The sequence below is a fragment of the Crotalus tigris genome, unplaced genomic scaffold (assembly GCF_016545835.1).
Source record: "Crotalus tigris isolate CLP2741 ecotype Arizona unplaced genomic scaffold, ASM1654583v1 scf7180000017674.1595824, whole genome shotgun sequence".
NCBI classification, from domain to species: domain Eukaryota; kingdom Metazoa; phylum Chordata; class Lepidosauria; order Squamata; family Viperidae; genus Crotalus; species Crotalus tigris.
This window is the reverse complement of record NW_024096559.1, coordinates 824,266-841,396: the sequence shown is the minus strand read 5'-3', so window position 1 is coordinate 841,396 and position 17,131 is coordinate 824,266. Positions and strand designations below refer to the sequence as shown.

General features: G+C 40.7%; 1 protein-coding gene across 10 annotated transcripts in view; it reads right to left on the bottom strand.

Moving 5' to 3' along the window:
• Positions 1 to 17,131, bottom strand: part of BAZ2A (bromodomain adjacent to zinc finger domain 2A) — a 72,077-nt gene that overhangs the window by 40,836 nt on the left and 14,110 nt on the right. For 2 of the 10 annotated variants that reach the window (XM_039337331.1, XM_039337341.1), the window contains exons 1-2: positions 13,494 to 13,840; positions 13,307 to 13,310 (exon numbers count right to left, since the gene is read on the bottom strand). The exons of 2 other annotated variants lie outside the window; for them this stretch is intronic. The gene's annotated coding sequence lies outside the window, so the exon portion shown is untranslated. Of the gene's footprint in view, positions 1 to 2,497; positions 2,652 to 13,306; positions 13,311 to 13,493; positions 14,206 to 17,131 lie in introns of those variants that run through there. 6 more of the 10 variants (XM_039337335.1, XM_039337332.1, XM_039337337.1 and 3 more) reach the window with 6 other exon arrangements.

The window sequence follows — 17,131 nt, the reverse complement described above, 5'->3', positions numbered from 1 at the left end:
GAACTTAGCAAACTGTTCTATGTTATCAGAAGCCGCCCCCACCCCCAAAAGATACTTATGACCTGGTCCCAAAGTTCTAATGGCTGACTTGCCCCCTGTGGTCATATGATCGTATTTCGAGTGCTTGGCAACCAATCTGTATTTATAGCAACGTGACTATGATTTATTTTTTTCCCCAAAACCAGCACTTATTTTGGGTTTTGGTAAAAATGCCCCATAGCAAAAATGGGTTTGTTTAATGACCACAGTGGTCATTTACTGACTGCTGCTAAAAAGGTTTGAAAATTGGGTCGGTCATGTGGGTGATCCTCTTTACAGCCATCACAACCTACGACCATAATGGGCAGGCTCCACCACAGTTGTAAGTCCTTGCAGTTTTAAGTCCATTATGGTCATAAGTTGTGGTCGTCATTTAATGATGATTCAAAGTTACAACCATACTCAATTAAAATCCTAGGAGCACACGTTTGCAATTTGGGCAATTCTATCCAACCGATATAGGATTTTTTTTCTCTCTTATATTTTAAGAGGAAAATGTTTCAACTACTAATGAAAGCAAACCAGGCTTTAGTCTACTCTGCCAAAAGAGGCAGCCCTCGGCTTATGTTCATTTGTTCTACAACTGTTCAAGGTTGCAGCAGTGCTGAAGAAAACGGAACGTATGACCAGTTGTCCAAATTCCGGCCATTGCATCATCCCCATGGTCATGTGACCATGATCTAGGTGTTGGAATCGCAATTACAATGTCCTAGTGTGAGTCATATCATGTGATAGTCATTTGTTATCTTCCCTGCCAGCCTCCCACAACCCAAGTTGTTTATTTTTCACATTTCTGTATTGCCCATCTCCCGGAAAGAGGGACTTTTGGCAGTGTATACTAAAATGTTAAATTATAAAACAGTTTATATAAAAGTTTTAAAAAATTAAAAAGTTTAAGAAGAGGGAAGAGATTAAAATTAGTTAAAAGGTGAAGGGAGGGCTTTCAGGTTACTGAGGAAGCTGGCAGGGAAGGTTGGAAATTGTGTCAATAAGTCGCTTCCACTGCTTTTTTTCCTCAGTGAATCTGCCATGGACTATGCCAGAGGTAGGCAACCTTGGCTCTTTTATGACTCATGGACTTCAACTCCCAGAATTCCTGAGCCAGCCATGCCAGGTGAAGTCCATGAGTCATAAAAGAGCCAAGATTGCCTACTCCTGGACTATGCGATCCAAAAGATCTTGTACTAAGTAGGGCCCCCTGCCTGCTCATACTCCATAGTCTGTGCCAATCATCCTACAGGCCCTCTCGTAGCTTCTGCCAACCCTGGTGCACTTTCTAGCACACACACACCCAAAGCCTTCCCCTATGCTCCTTACCTAGGACTCCTGCCTTTTCCCTTGTAACAATGTGCAAGTCCTAAGCCAGCGGCTCCCAACCTTTTCTATACCCCGCATCCCCTAGAACGCTTCTGATATATTCTTGCACCCCTTACAAGAATTTGAAATAACGGCAACGAATTATGCATATACACTATAATTTTGAAAACCCAAGTTTTCACATCACCTGATATATTGTCTCACACCCCCGGTTGGGAATCCCTGTCCTAGACTTACAATGGCCACCACCCTGCTGGGATTTCTGACAGTAAGTGATGCATGTACAAGTAATCCTTATTTACCATCTACAACTGGAACCAGCAGTTCACTACCATTAAGCAACATGGTCACTAAGTGGAAAATAATGAGACTGTGCTGGACTCATGCCACTTTCACTCCCATTGTTAAGCAAATCACCATTGTCAGTAAGTGAGATATCACGTGACCATGACTTTCAATTTCACTTCATTGTTCTCCATTAATTCTGCGTATTGGAAGCCGGTTATGAAGCTCGCAAATGGCAATCACATGACTACAGGACACTGCAATGCTTGTAAATGTGCACCAGCTGCAAAGTGCCTGAATAGCAATCATGTGATTGTGGAATGCTACAGTGGCTATAAATGTGACTATTAATTACAGTGCTTTTTTTTCCCCAACCATAACTCTGAATGGTTGCTAAACAAAGCTATCGCTAAGCGAGGACGACCTCTGTCAGTAAAGTTAAAGGTCAAGAACTGCTTCTTTTTTTCATCTATTTTGCAAGATGAAAAATAAATAAACTAGAACAAAAAAAATCAATAATGCTGTAGAATTAGAAGGAATAACAGTTAAGAAATCCAATGAGTCTACTTAAAAAAAGGAGAGGGAAATAAACACATTCATGTAGATAAATAAACTTGAGGATAAATATGAACATTTTCAGATTTCCTGTCAAAATTGTATTTCTACATGTGAAATGAATCAATTTCTTGTGAAGGGTTGACATTTGTTAGGAAATATGCTAAGTAAATCAGCCTCAAATTTCATATACCGGTAATATATTGCGAGTGATTTTCTTCAAAAATTCATGCTTAAGAACTTAAAAAATGTTAGTAATATGATTTTTAACTCGTCCTATGGCACAATAAAGATGATTTACTGGAAAATCTCACTTCATCCTCCACCAAGAAGCTCAGCTTAAAAAGTGCTGTCTGTGACTCCTTTGGAACTTAGTTGTGTCTGTAGGATAATTCTGTGGGGGTTTCCATGGGTTGTTTGGGTTTTCTACAGCAAGGCCATCTGATTAGCTGCTCCTAGAAGTAGACATACAGTAAATTCTAAACAAGCCACAAACAGCAATTATCAGCAGAATTTCCAGCAATTTCTCTATGATCTGACAAGTACTTGGGTATGTTTCCCAATCAGCTATTTTTATAGGTTACAAATCATCTAAGCTATGCTTAATAATTAATTTGAGAGTCAATGAAAAAAAAAAGGCTGGATAATCCCCAAAAGTAAGAACAAACTCAATCAGAAACTGATGAATTTGGTGAGGGTCACAGCTCTATTCTGAATGCAACAGCAACTTTAGAGCAGGTTTATATATATTATTCAGATTCTAAAATAAACCAAGAACATGTCATGAATGAAGTACATACATACTTGTGTGTATGTGTACTTCATTCATGACAAATTCTTAGTTTATTTTAGAATATGAATAACCAAACTGTGCAAAAGAAATAATTAGAAGAAAAAGCAAATAAGAGTCCCGTTTCTCAGTTGCTTATTCAAATAACACGAGAATCTATATATACACATATATACATGTGGTGTGTGTGTATGCATAATTGCTCTGCTACTATATTTACATAGTATTTGTTAGAAAACAATGCTTCCAAGCTATCTGTGATTGCTAAAAGTTGAAAACAATTTGATGGTACATTATCATTATCATTATCACATACTGGAAAGCCACTATTACTTAAAAGAAACTGTCAGGGGATATTTAGGGGGAGGGCATTCCTTAAAGTGAGGGTCATTATAGAGAAGCATCTACTTCTGATTTTTACATCTTAATATCATAGCGATTACTAGCAGAATTCCCAGGAATTTCTTTCAGGATGTATTTACTGGACAGACTGATTCTAGCAGCAGAAAGTGCAGAAAGAGCAATGCTACCTGAGTCTCACAATCATTCTGTCTAATCTAGTAATTCATTTTTTTTGTAACTCAAGTTCTTCTTTTCAAGATTAAAAAAAAAATTCCCCATGAAAGCACATGAATTATTTTAATCATAAATATTCTAATAGAAAGTATAAGTACGGTATTGCTTGTTTGGTATGCAGATCCAATGGCCACCAAGATTTCCTTAAGAGACAGCAAATTGAGGTTTCAGGCAGATAGTGGCCCCAGATGATTTTCATATATTGAGCATAAACTGGTTAGATATATGTTAATGGCCATCATTGAGAATGAACTTATACTAATTTGGAGAAAGCCACTGGACAGAATTATGTAGACTGAAAATTCAGAGATATTATAAAACAAAGAGGCTTTCAGAACTGCAAGCTGGAAAGTATTTTGGGTTCCCATACTGGCAAAACACATTTCTACCACATGTGATTCAAAGACAAACTGGTTCCATATTGTTTCAAGAATTTTAGGAGTAATAATAAGTGTACACTACACTGTATTTCCCCCTAAGACAAAGAAAACAGCAAAAAAGGCCATCTGTTGTGGAAAAATTTATACCTCACCTTTTAATTTTCTTAAATAAAAGCTCTTCTACCAAAAAGATGCTGTTGGTAGCAATAATGTAAACAGAATAAATATACTATGACCCAAACATATAAAAATAAAAGTGCAAACTGTCAGAAAAATATGGGGATAAAAAGGACCAACTATTCTAGATTAAATTGATAGAAAAGATTGTTCTTGTTGCTGAATGATGAGTGAAAACTATATATAGGAAAACATGGAATTTTCTCTTTAGGTATGTGCATTTCTTTTGACAAGCAGATTCCACACTCAATTCTAGAAGGCACAGAAAATCATCTGCACATAGTCAAATACATGAAAAAACCAAGTTTTAAGGGCCCTTACTCTCAGGCACAATCTTATGAGGATTTCATATACTCACAAGCATAGGAAGAGATGAGTGATTTAAAAAGGGGACAATTTTAAAGGGAGAAAACAAAAATGTAGAGAATTTTAGAATATATTTTTCCTTGCCATCCTGAAATCTATTCATGTGGTTGATCTGGTCTAAATAACTATTCCTTTGCAGATTCAATAAATCTCACATTAGGGAGCTTTTTTCTCATACACAAACACGACCTTCTATTCCTGCAATGTCATATCAAGCTTTATCATCTAAACTAAAAAACTTCTATAACTGCAAAGAAAAGGGGAAAAGGGCAACAGCTAGAAGGAACACAGGAAATATTGTTCCCTACTGTATATCTTCCAAAACTATATTAAGGACATCCTATGCCACTTACTGTTTTCCCTTCAAAAAAGCAATGGATAATATCCCAACAAGTGTCCTAAGTCATCACATTGCTTTGAATATCCCTTTAAGGGACAGGATATCAGGAGAAAAAACAACTGCTGTTCCAGTACAGAGAGCTGGGAGTTGAGTTGAAGGGAGGTGCTAGGAAAGCATTGTAATTAAAGGGGAAAGCAGAATGGCTTGCTAGAAAAAAGGCCAAGCAAAATGGTTGAATTAATTGTGGTCAACATAGGGGGAAAAAGTGTAAAGGGTGTGTGTGTGTGTGTGTGGTTAAACAGAAACACTGGGATAATGCTGAACAGTTGGTAAGTCAAAGAGGCTTCATTTATATCAAAACTATATTTCTTTTATGACACTGTAACAGTTCATGTTTAAATATACAAGAGTAGTAGTAATAAAAGTGTGGATAGTCTAAAGAGGGCTAAGAGATAACACCGTATTTCTTTCACATAGTATTTAATCAGGTATAATTGTTTCCATGTGGAGAGGAATGGCATTTGCAAATAACTTAGGTGAGGCATACTCTTGTGTAGTTATAACATTTTTCATTCTTAATTATGCTTTAACAAATGATTTATAGAGTTTATATAATCCTGCACATCCTCAAAGAAACAAGGAATTGTGCCTAAAAACCAGAGAATTCCTGATTTAAGCAGTGTGAACTTATTTTAATGTGCTCTTTTCTCCTGGCCAATCCTATCCCCAGACTTGTCTTGAAATGTTATGCTTTCCTGTTCTAGCAAAATTAGCATTTCTTAAAAAGGATACTTAAGAATTGTAGTTAAAGGATCTGTTTGGTCTTGCAAAAATCCTAATGATCTGACCAGATTACAAAGAACTAAAGCTTGAAATGCCCATCAACTCCATATTTTAAAAGTATTACACAATATCAGGTTTTTAACCAAGAAAATATCTGATAGACAATATTTTATTGAAGCTTTCCTTGTATGAAAGATAAGGAAAATCCCAGACATGTAATAGAAAGTCAGAACTTTCTTAAAAATCAATAATCAGCTTTGTGCAGTGCAAGGCAATTTACCAATAATGCCACATCCAAAATGAAAGCGTACAAAAAGAACATACAATTTTTTAGGCAACAACTGTTCTCAGCCACTATGAACTATGAAACCTCTTTATCTATTTAACTGGATTCTTTTAAAAAAAATCTCAAAAAAAATGGATGTCTTTTTTGTAGCCTGGGGCTTCATTTTTGTTATTGTTGTTAGATGGAGCAAGGAGCAAGATTTTGTTAGCTGTAAAGAATCAGGACCATTAATAGAGTTGCAGCATAGAAAATTCATTCAAAGCTTAAATAGGAATCTAGTCAACTAACAGTACTAAATTGGCGCTAGATAAGGGTCAACAGAACTCAAGTAGGGCTGGACTTGGATCGCTTGTGGCAATTCAACAACTCTAAACTGATGATTTGTTTAACTCCACTCCCAGTTCTGCCTGCTCTTCTACAGATTTTGAGCCCCCCCCCCTTTTTTTAACTCTCCAAAATTTGGGGATTTCCCAACTTGGGGGCTGGGGGTAGCTGTCCACATGTAAGTTTAAAAGTTTAAGGCACCTGGTTTATTTGTCTTTATTTTTCATAAGTTTGAAGAAGAAATAAGAGGATCCATTCTTTTAAATGTGATACTAACCAATAGGGATGAGCAGTGAGAACTTTGAAAGGAAGTAACCATGTCATCTTCTGGTTCATGACATTACAGAAAGACAAACTGGAACCTAGTCATCTATTTAATTAATTTCAAAAGCTTAGAGAAGTATTTTAGCATTCATCAAGAGAAGTCCCTTGGTGAAAGAGTGCAGAATGGTTGGGATAAAATAAAAATAAAATATTGAAAGTACATCACACACCAGTTTAATGAGTACTATAAAAAAGAGAAAATTTGGGAAATGGAAAGTGAGTGTAATAAGGAAAATGCAGACCGGACAAAGATGGATGGGGCTGGGGAGGGATGGTTTACAAGTTAGTAACAAGATCCATCCTGACAACTTGAAACACTGAGTAGAGGACAGTAAGATGAACTTCAAAAGGGACAAATCCAAAATCCTCCACTGGATAGGAAAAAAATCAGAGGCATCAGTATAGGATGGGAGAACACCATACTATGTAGCAGAGCAGGTGCAATTCTACATGCAATTCTTGTTGTGTCAACAGTTGGTTGACTGTATCTAGATTATGTTCAAATTTTAGGAAGAACACTAACAAACTGGAATATATCAAGAACAACAATCAAAATAATAGGATGCTTGGAAAGTGAGCATATGAGGAACAGTTGGTATGGTTAGCCTAGAGAAAACTGCAAAAAGGCACAATAATTATCTTCAATTATAAAAAGGCCTCTTATATAGAAGACAGGACAAAATTGTTCAAAGTTTTTCAAAAAGACAAGAAATAGATCTAAATTACAAGGAGATTTTGATTGGATCCCAGGAAAAATTTCCTAAGTATTCAACAGCAGAAGAGATTGGAGATAATAGATTCTTCTACACTGAAACTGTTTAAACAGAGGCTGCATGGCCACCAGTCAAGGATGCTGTCTATACTCCTGTACTAGATAGGACAAAAGCTGGCAATCTTCCTCTCCATAGGAGCCAGAGGCCATGCTGCCGCACTGTTGTTTCTTTCTCCTTTTCTGCCTCACAGTTTGTTCTAACTAGGGGACTTGTTGCTCCACCTATGCCAGGGCAGCTGGTGATACTGTCACCAAACCAGCTGTCGGAGGTGGTGACCTGTCACTGTCCGTGAATAGCTGCTCTTCCTTTCTCTCTTGTGGGCTGGGGGATGTATTTCATTTGGGGACTATAGACAAGTTGATTTCAGGTGGTGGCTGCATCTGGCCCATGAACCATAGATTCCAATCCCTGGAATACAGAATTGATGATTAAGATTTCCAACTTTGATTATGATTTGCACTTCCTGCAAAAAATAAAAATAAAAAAAATATCACACCACAAAGCTACAAAGAAAGGAGTTTAGATCACATGGGTTTTTCCATCTCTATTTCAAAATATGGCTCAATTTAATTTTCAAGAAATTTGGGGTTTCTTTTATTTGCAGTATATATAATTTACCACTGTTAACAAAATAATCCTATAAGTGTTTGCCCCACAAAACCAATTCTCTTCAAAATGCTTGGTGAAAACAAATAACCTGGAATGGTCTACTAACAACTACCTATAAGAAAATTGCTTATTCTGGGCTAGTATTTTCTCAACCAGTAGCATGCATACCAGTGATGATAAACAAAAGTAATGTAATTCCCCTCCACAAATATGTGATAAGCCAGGTAGAAAAGAAGGACAGAGCTGCCATTTTTCAGTCAAGTGGCAAAGAAAAAAGAAATGAGCATTCAGGCCAAACCAGACTGAGAAGTTTGGGCTTAGGAGCAAAACAAAGTGAAAGAAAATAATTCTGTGTTAGCTCTCATTTGGATTTTTGTTAGGGTATAAGGGAAAACTATTCTAACATTGCTTCAGTGACGTTTCATTTATTAGTGTACAATTATGGTACAAGTAGTCCTCAATGTACAATCATTTATTTAGTGACTGTTAGAAGTTATAATGGCACTGAAAAAAGTATAAGTTGCTTTACAACTGGTCTCACACTTAAAACTGTCACAGCGTTCCCATGATCACTTGAACAAAATTCAGGCACTTGGTAAGTGGAATGTATTTATGACAACTGCAGCGTCCCAGAGTCATGTGATCACTTTTGTTACCTTTCCACCTGGCTTCCAACAAGCGAACTCAATGAGAGAAACCATATTCACTTAACAACCGCAGTGATTTGCTTTACAACTGTGGCAAAAAGTTCGTAAAATGAGTTGTAATTGACTTAACAACTGGCTTAGCAACAGAAATTTGGGCTCAATTGTGGTCATAAGTCAAGGGCTACCTTTAGCAGTATTAGCTGTATTATTGAATTTTCATGCAGAAATTTAAACAGGTATATTTAGGCTTTAAATTACTTGAAATTATACTTCAGGCTGACAAAACCATTTTTCCTTTGCTGAGAAATAATAATAAAAAATTGCTGGGAAGAAAAATAGTTTTCTCCAAACATTACCTATCCCGATATAATAATAATAATAATAATAATAATAATAATAATAATAATAATAATAATAATAATAATAATGATGATGATGATGATGATGATGGTTGAAGAAGAAAAAATGGCTTTGGAAGAATATCTGAAGAACTATGATGAAGATGCACTGAAATTAGTATATCAGGAAGGCTTACTGACTACTGGAGAGACCAAACTGGCCTACAAGAAAGACCAAATGAAGAACAGAATAGAGGCATGGGAAGACAAAGCACTACATGGCCAATACGTGAAAAAAATAGCTGGGAAAGCAGATAATAATAAGACCTGGCAATGGCTAAGAGCAGGAAAATTGAAGAAAGAGACCGAGGGACTAATTCTGGCTGCACAAGACCAAGCCTTAAGGACAAATGCATACAAAGTCAAAATTGAGAAGACAGCAACAGACAGTAAGTGCCGCCTATGCAAAGAAGCTGAAGAAACAGTGGACCACTTGGTAAGCTGTTGCAAGAAGATTGCACAGACTGATTACAAGCAGCGGCATGACAAAGTAGCAACAATGGTGCATTGGAAGATCTGCAAAAAATATCATTTGCCTGTAAGCAAAAACTGGTGGGATCATAAAATAGAGAAAGTCATAGAAAATGATAAAATTAAACTGCTCTGGGACTTCAGAATTCAAACAGACAAGCACCTGCAACATAACACCCCAGACTTAACAATTGTCGATAAGAAAGACAAAAAAGTCTGGATAGTGGACGTGGCAGTGCCTGGAGAAGCAGAATAGACGAGAAAGAACTGGAGAAGATAACAAAATACAAAGACCTACAAATAGGAATAGAAAGACTGTGGCAAAAGCAAGCAAGGGTAGTACCAATAGTAATAGGCTCCTTGGGTGTAATCCCAAACAACGGGAGCACCACTTGAAGACCATGGGCATTGATAAATTCGCTATTAATCAATTGCAAAAGGCGGCCTTACTAGGAACTGCTTCCATCCTGCGACGATATCTGTAATACCATCAAACACCCACATCTGCCTATCTCAGGTCCTGGGTAAGGACTCGATAGGTAGACAAAATGCCAAATCCAGTCTGAACATCTGGCTGACTGTGCGATGATCCATAATAATAAAAGTTGAAAGGGACCTTGGAGGTCATCAAGTCCAACCCCCTGCTCAGGCAGGTAACCCTATACCATTTCAGACAAATGGCTGTCCAGTCTCTTCTTAAAAACTTCCAGTGTTGGAGCATTCACAACTTTTGGAGGTAGGTTGTTCCACTGATTAACTGTTCTAACTGTCAGGAAGTTTCTCCTTAGTTCTAGGTTGCTTCTCTCTTTGATTAGTTTCCATCCGTTGCTTCTTGTCCTGCCTTCAGGTGCTTTGGAAAATAACTTGACTCCCTCTTCTCTGTGGCTGCCCCTGAGATATTGGAACACTGCTACATGTCCCCCCTCGTCCTTCTCTTCATTAAACTAGACATAGCCAATTCCATCAACCTTTCCTTATATGTTTTAACCTCCAGTCCCCTAATCATCTTTGTTGCTCTTCTCTGTACTCTTTCTAGAGTCTCAACATCTTTTTTACATTGTGGTGACCAAAACTGGATGCAGTATTCCAAGTGTGGCCTTACCAAGGCATTGTAGAGTGGTATTAATACTTCGCGTGATCTTGATTCTATCCCTCTCTTAATGCAGACTAGTACTGTGTTGGCTTTTTTGGCTGCTGCAGCACATTGCTGGCTCATATTTAAGTGATTGTCCACAAGGACTCTGAGATCCCTCTCACAGTTACTACTATTGAGCAAGGTACCCCCTATACTATACCTGTGCATTTGGTTTTTCTTGCCTAAATGTAGAACCTTACTTTTTTCACCATTGAATTTCATTTTGTTAGATAGCGCCCAGTGTTCAAGTCTGTCTTCCTATGTAAGATCATTTACATGCATTTATATATTCCTGGTTATTCTCCAAATTTATGCACTGAAGAGCATATGTAAAATATTAAAAACTGTAATAATAAATAAAAAAGGATATAGTTTAGTTAGTACAAAGCCCAATTTAGGGCACCCTCTAATACAGCGGTGTCAAACTGCCGGCCCACGAGCCGGATGCGTCATGCTGAAACCACGCCCACCCCATTGCCAGCAATGGGGAAAAAGTCATGATACGTCGCAACACAACACGTCATGTAATGTTGCAAGTTCGACACCCCTCCTCTAATAGATATCAATGAAGAATTAAGACTCCTTTTCAATTTGAGCTCAATTCCTGGTCATATTTATACAGTTTTTATGCAGTTTTCTTAGCAGCAATGTAACAATAGTTCGTTAATATCTTTGCCCGGAATTATTTTCTGACTCTCTAGTCTAGCTTAAAGCATAGGCATTCTTTGAAAGTCCCTCCAAATTAGAGCCAGGCTTGACTGTTTAGCTCCTGAAATCAGACTAAGTCAAGGTCAAGTCAAGTGCTGCCACCTGCTGAGACACCAATGAAAGGGTTTCAGTATCTCTTCACTTCAAATGTAAATTATTTGGAAAATATTATTTTCCAAAGCACCTGAATGCAGGACAAGAAGCAACGGGTGGAAACTAATCAAGGAGAGAAGCAACCTAGAACTAAGGAGAAACTTCCTGACAGTGAGAACAATTAATCAGAGGAACAGCCTGCCTCCAGAAGCAGTAAATGCTCCAACACTGGAAGTTTTTAAGAAGAGACTGGACAGCCATTTGTCCGAAATGGTGTAGGGTTCCTGCCTGAACAGGGGGTTGGACTAGATGACCTCCAAGGTCCCTTCCAACTTTACTACTACTATTATTATTATTATTTAAAGTATATTTTTATTGAAAATCATTAAAAATCATTTAAATCTTTGGAGCTATGTTTATGCAAGGTTATGTTCTTCTCTCTTAAAAACAACTCCAAATAGGAAGCCATAAGAAAATATTTATGTTTGAGAAACATAGCAGTTAATCCTTTAAATTTAATTTTAATTAAGTACAGAAATATATGTCTACATGAAAAGGGTTAGCGTCTCTGAGCAAGTCGCTAGATGTGGATCACACTGTAGGATTTGCCATTTTGCTAGATTAAAAGATATGCATATGACTGCCTAAATCTTATATAATATTTTTAAAAGGCAATATCTTCAAACTGCATGAATTTTATTTACTTCCTTAATTCCTTACAGAGAAACAGGGACAATCTAATCAAGGAGCTTAGAGAAAGCTATAAAGTGAAACCATTTCTGGTTAAAAAGAAAATTTCAAAAAGCAACAAACACAGCTGCCATTTCCAGGCAACTTCCTGCAAGGATGGGGGAGGGAGTAGAAGAAAAGGATTGTTTGCATCAGGTTCAGCACACGTGATTCAGCAAGGGAAAACAACAGCTCTGAGCATTCATTCACCCTAGAGCCACTTAAGGCTCTTTCACTACGCTTTGCATCCCACCTCCACCCACACAAAAGACTCTCAGCCTTAGCCATTATCTACCTGAACTATTCTCTCAGTCTCCAAAAACAGGTATATTGGCCTGTCCAAGAATTTAAGAGATCGCCACTAAATATCACCTCAGATTATCTACAGGCAACACTATTTCTCACAGGCAAGATACGCCCATGGAAAAAAGGAGATTCCCCGGCATCAGACTGCACCTCCCCCACTAAGTATGCCAGCGATGATGCCAGAATCTCAAGCTCTGCTACCGGCAAGAAACCCAGGTTTTCTCTCATATGTCCAGCAAAAAAAAGCTCCTCTTGCCAGCGCCAATCACACACGAGGCAGCAACGGACGCCGACCAGCCAATACAGAAGCTCCGGGTCCCGTGCCTCGCTCTTTTTTTTACCCGTATCTCTTTTCCAAAGCCATTTTCTTCCCAGCAGGGAAGGATCCAAAAAAGCTTAGTTAGACGAGGTTCTTCGGCTGGGCCACCTCCTCCCACCTACCCCCCTCCCTCCAAGAAAGACTTCCCAACCTCGTCGGATATAACGCTCTTCCTGCATCCCCGGGAGCCCTCTCCCCGCAGCCCTCCGCCTCCTTTCTTCAAAAGCAGCGAAAAGATGGGAGTTCTTCGCTCGCGTCTCAAACTCCCCGCTCGAGGCCCATCACTGGCCTCCCCCCCCCGCGCAGAAAGTGCGGAAACACCACCCCCACCGCCCAAGTTTTCGGGGTTCTTCGCTTCACAGGCGAGGCTGCGGTGGTGGCTAATGATACTCTCCCTCGCCTTTTCTTCCCCACCAGGCCAGGCCTCCCGGCCGGCTTCCCAACGCTCGCCGCCGCCGACCTTCCCTCGCTCACCCCTAGAAAGCTCGTTGGTCTTTTTTTTTTCCCCCTCCCCCCCCCGCCAAACCCTTACAAGAGCCGCGTCCCAGCCGCCCTTTAACACGGGAGAAGCGCAGCCGCCCTGGCTCTACCCCACCCGGCTGGGCTTTCCCACGAAAACGTCTCGCACCGACTCCTTCCCCAGGAGGCAGCTCTCGCCCGGCCCTTCTCCTCCCCACCCCTGAGGGATGGCCGCCAGGACTTCCCATCCCGCCGGGGCCATTACCGCTCTCCCCTCACACCCACCCCCCGCGCCTTTCCTCACCGTGCGGGGCGAGGACGGAGTCGTTTCCCGGCGGTCGCCAGACCCCTCGCCCGCTCTGCCGAAGTAGCGCTGCTGCCGCCGCTGCCGCCGCTCCTCCTCCTCAGGGATCCGGGCCCAAACTTCCTTCCCTCACTTCCTCTCAGAAAAAAAACGGGGCCGCGTCCCAGGCGCCCCGCGGCCTCCTGGAGGAGCTCTTTCCCCTCACCTGTGGGAGGTGTCAGCCGGCTCCCCTCACATGGCCCACCGAGGAGCGAGGTCGGGCCCTGCGGGGGCAACCTGGCCGGGGCCGGCGAGCGGAAGGAGCCGCCGGCCGAGGCGAGCGAAGGCAAAGGCAGGCCGGAGCCAGGCCAGGCGGCCGTTGTCGTTGTTACACTCTTGGTCGTCGTCGTCGTCCCTGGCCAGGAAGCCGAGCCAGCTTGCGAAGGACCAAGAGAGCGCCGGGACCACGGTCGACGGCAGCCTCCGCCACTGCCGCCGTTGCCACCAGGTCCTAACGCCCGCCCGCCCTCGAGAGCAGCGCTGAAGATGGAGTAGGAGGCGCGAGCGCCACCTCCGCCGCCAGAGGAGACGCGCGGCCTAAAGGAAGAGCGAGTCGGTCCGAGATCGCCCTCCCCGTGCAAAAGCGAAGCTGCTGAGGCGGAAGAAGCCCTGCAACGAATACCAAGATAAGGTCTACTTCCTTCTGCGAGGAGGCGACGTAGGGATTGGGATTGCCAGTGGAGGTCAGTCTAAGGCTATGGACTCTTGCGGGTTCAGCGAATGCTCTGCATGCACACACGTACGGTTGTACCCTCCTCCCCTTAGGGCTGGGCTTGCTCTCAAACTCTGGACAATCTTCGCCAGGAAATACGACGAGGATGATTAGCCTCAGGCAACTTCGGTTTGGAAAGGGTTTTGTTTTGCGATTAAGTAAAGGCACCCTGGATACGATTCTCCATTGCCTCATTCTATTTCACAACAGATGTCAGGATGACAGAAAGGAACTGAGTGAGCCACACAGTGGCTGAGGAGCTAAACCAGCACTTCCTTGACCCATTGTGTCCTTTTGCAACCTGGCTCCAACTACTGTCAGGTTATCAAAGGATAAGAAATAGAGTACAGGTAGTCCTCGACTTACAGTTCATTTAGTGACCAAAATTACAATGGTACTGAAAAAAGTGACATGATCATTTTTCACACGACTGTTGCAGCATCCCCAGAGTCACATGATCAACTGACTCATATTTATGATGATGCAGTATCCTGGGGTCATGTGATAACCTTCTGCAACCTTATTAAAAGCAAAGTCAATGGGAAAGCCAGATTCACGTAACAATCACGTTACTAACTTAACAACTGCAGTGATTCATTTAATAACTGTGACAAGAAAGGTTGTAAAATGGGACAAAATTCACTTAACTCTTACTTAGCAACAGACATTTTGGGCTCAGTTGTAGTCATAAGTCAAGGACTACCTGTAATTTGTTGTGCATGGGCCATCAAGCTAGCTTCAATGTGAAGCATCTTGTGGGAAGTGAGGGAATGCGTGTGCTTAAAAGCAATTGTTTGGGAAAACAGAAAGGGCTTAATTTGAAACGGAGAAACATGTAGTTAGAAAAGATGATGGGTGCTGATAAGTTTCACTATATGACAAAACATCAATTCTTTGATTTTACAAATGTGTGATTGTCATAGAGCAGGGGTCTCCAACCCCCGGTCCGTGGACCGGTACCGGTCCGCGGCATACCAGCAACCAGTCTGCACAAACAAGCAAAGCCTCATCTGTGGGATTCAGGCAGCACACAAACCCACGCACCCTCCTGTCCACGAAAAAACCTTTCTCCACGGAACCAGTCCCTGGTGCCCAAAAGGTTGAGGACCTCTGTCATAGAATGAATTTAGACTGATGTAGGCTGATGCAATAAGGAACAGAAAAGAATATCACAAAAGGCTTATTGCACAGAGACAAGCTAAAATGGGTTTCTAGTGACCAAGGGTGCTTAGTAGAATGGTGACTATCAGACAATGGGCAACTGACTGCTATAATACCAGCAATAAAGAAAAATTCCTTAAACAGAAAAAAGGCATACAAAGCTATACAGGGAGAGGGGGATTGGCTCCTGGCCTGATCTAGGATCTATCAAAATAAGAACATGGTACCAATGAAACAAATTCTTAATGGAAATGAAGAGTAGTTCTTGGAGGTTAAGATTGTGTGGCCATGGGCCTTTGACTACCATGTAGAGTAGCCTGTTTTGGGGATCAGTGTGGAGGCATGTATATACCATTTAATATGCCATTTATTATTTATTGTCAGAGAATTGAACTGTAGTAACAGGAAGAACAGGAAGAGTATGGGTGTATATAGAGACATACAAATCGGTAGATCTGGAGAACAAGCATCCTGGGAAAGAGCTGTTAACACAAGGATTTAAACTGAACAGCAAGTCTCTGGTGTCACCATTCCTAATCTATAAAGAATTAAAGGGATGGTAACAGAATTAGACAACTGCCCACTCATAGGCTCCACGTGCTCTTGTGCATCTTTAGGAATACAGTACTGGAATATTCTCTGCTACAGAATCAGAGCTCTCTTTAGTTGCCATAAAAGAAATAAAATTGTATACTTCTGTCTTCTTAACTAGGGTGTGGGAATCTGTGAAACTTTCCTCCCAATGTTACCAGGCTTTGTTTCTATACTATAACAATGAAAACCTGGGGGGATCTGGGAACACCCAAGGTTGATCTGCTGAGTAAGGGGACAGAAAACCAGCAGTTTTAAGTAGCTGTAAACCTGTAGATAGCCAGTTCTGTTATTTAAAAGACAGTGGAATGACTCTCAATCTGTCCTAATTATATTCCAAAATCTGGTTTGTGTTTTTGTAAATCTACTGTAATGACAAAGGAGTATGTCTGCATTGAACCAAGTGTCCTATTCTGGCAAAAGTATCAAGCTATTTTGTTTTAGAAGAACCCACCCATTATTCCCCATCCTCAAAAATTCTTCTTGTTGTTGTTGTGCCGTATCCGTTATTGGATGTTGGCGATCATGTTGGCAATCCTGTTTTTATCAGCAGCCGCACGAAAAAGTGCTGCTGAGTTTTGTCCTCAAAACTACACATTTCAACTTTTTTTATCATTCTGTTTTCCTTTGAAAATTATTGGCCCTCACCGGTGCATGCAGCAGCATATTTCATGTTAAGTGTATAGCGAATGAGGAATATTTTTAGCTGTTTGTTTGTGTGTATGTGTGTACCTTTGAGTCAATCTTGACTCAGGCAATGCTTGGACAAGTCCATGCAATCTTTTTGACAACACTTTCAAAAGTGGTTTGTTGTTGTTGTCTTTGTAGCACTGAGAAAGAATGGCTAGCACAAAGTTACCAGCTAGCTTCATGGCTAGGCTAAACTAATCCAAGGCTAGAATTTAGTGCACCCTGGTTTTTAATCCCATGTCTTTAACCATTACACAGAACTGGCTCTCCTTCATAGCATTATGAAGAGGGAAATCTCTACAAATAATTGTCTGGATGTATGGAATAGATAGCTGTGTTGGTGCATGAGCAGCCAATTCAAAAACAGGGAGGGGGTGATAATAGCTATTTTTGGATCAGCTGAAGTGTCACAATCATTCACAGTAATGTGGCAATTTTGTTGGTT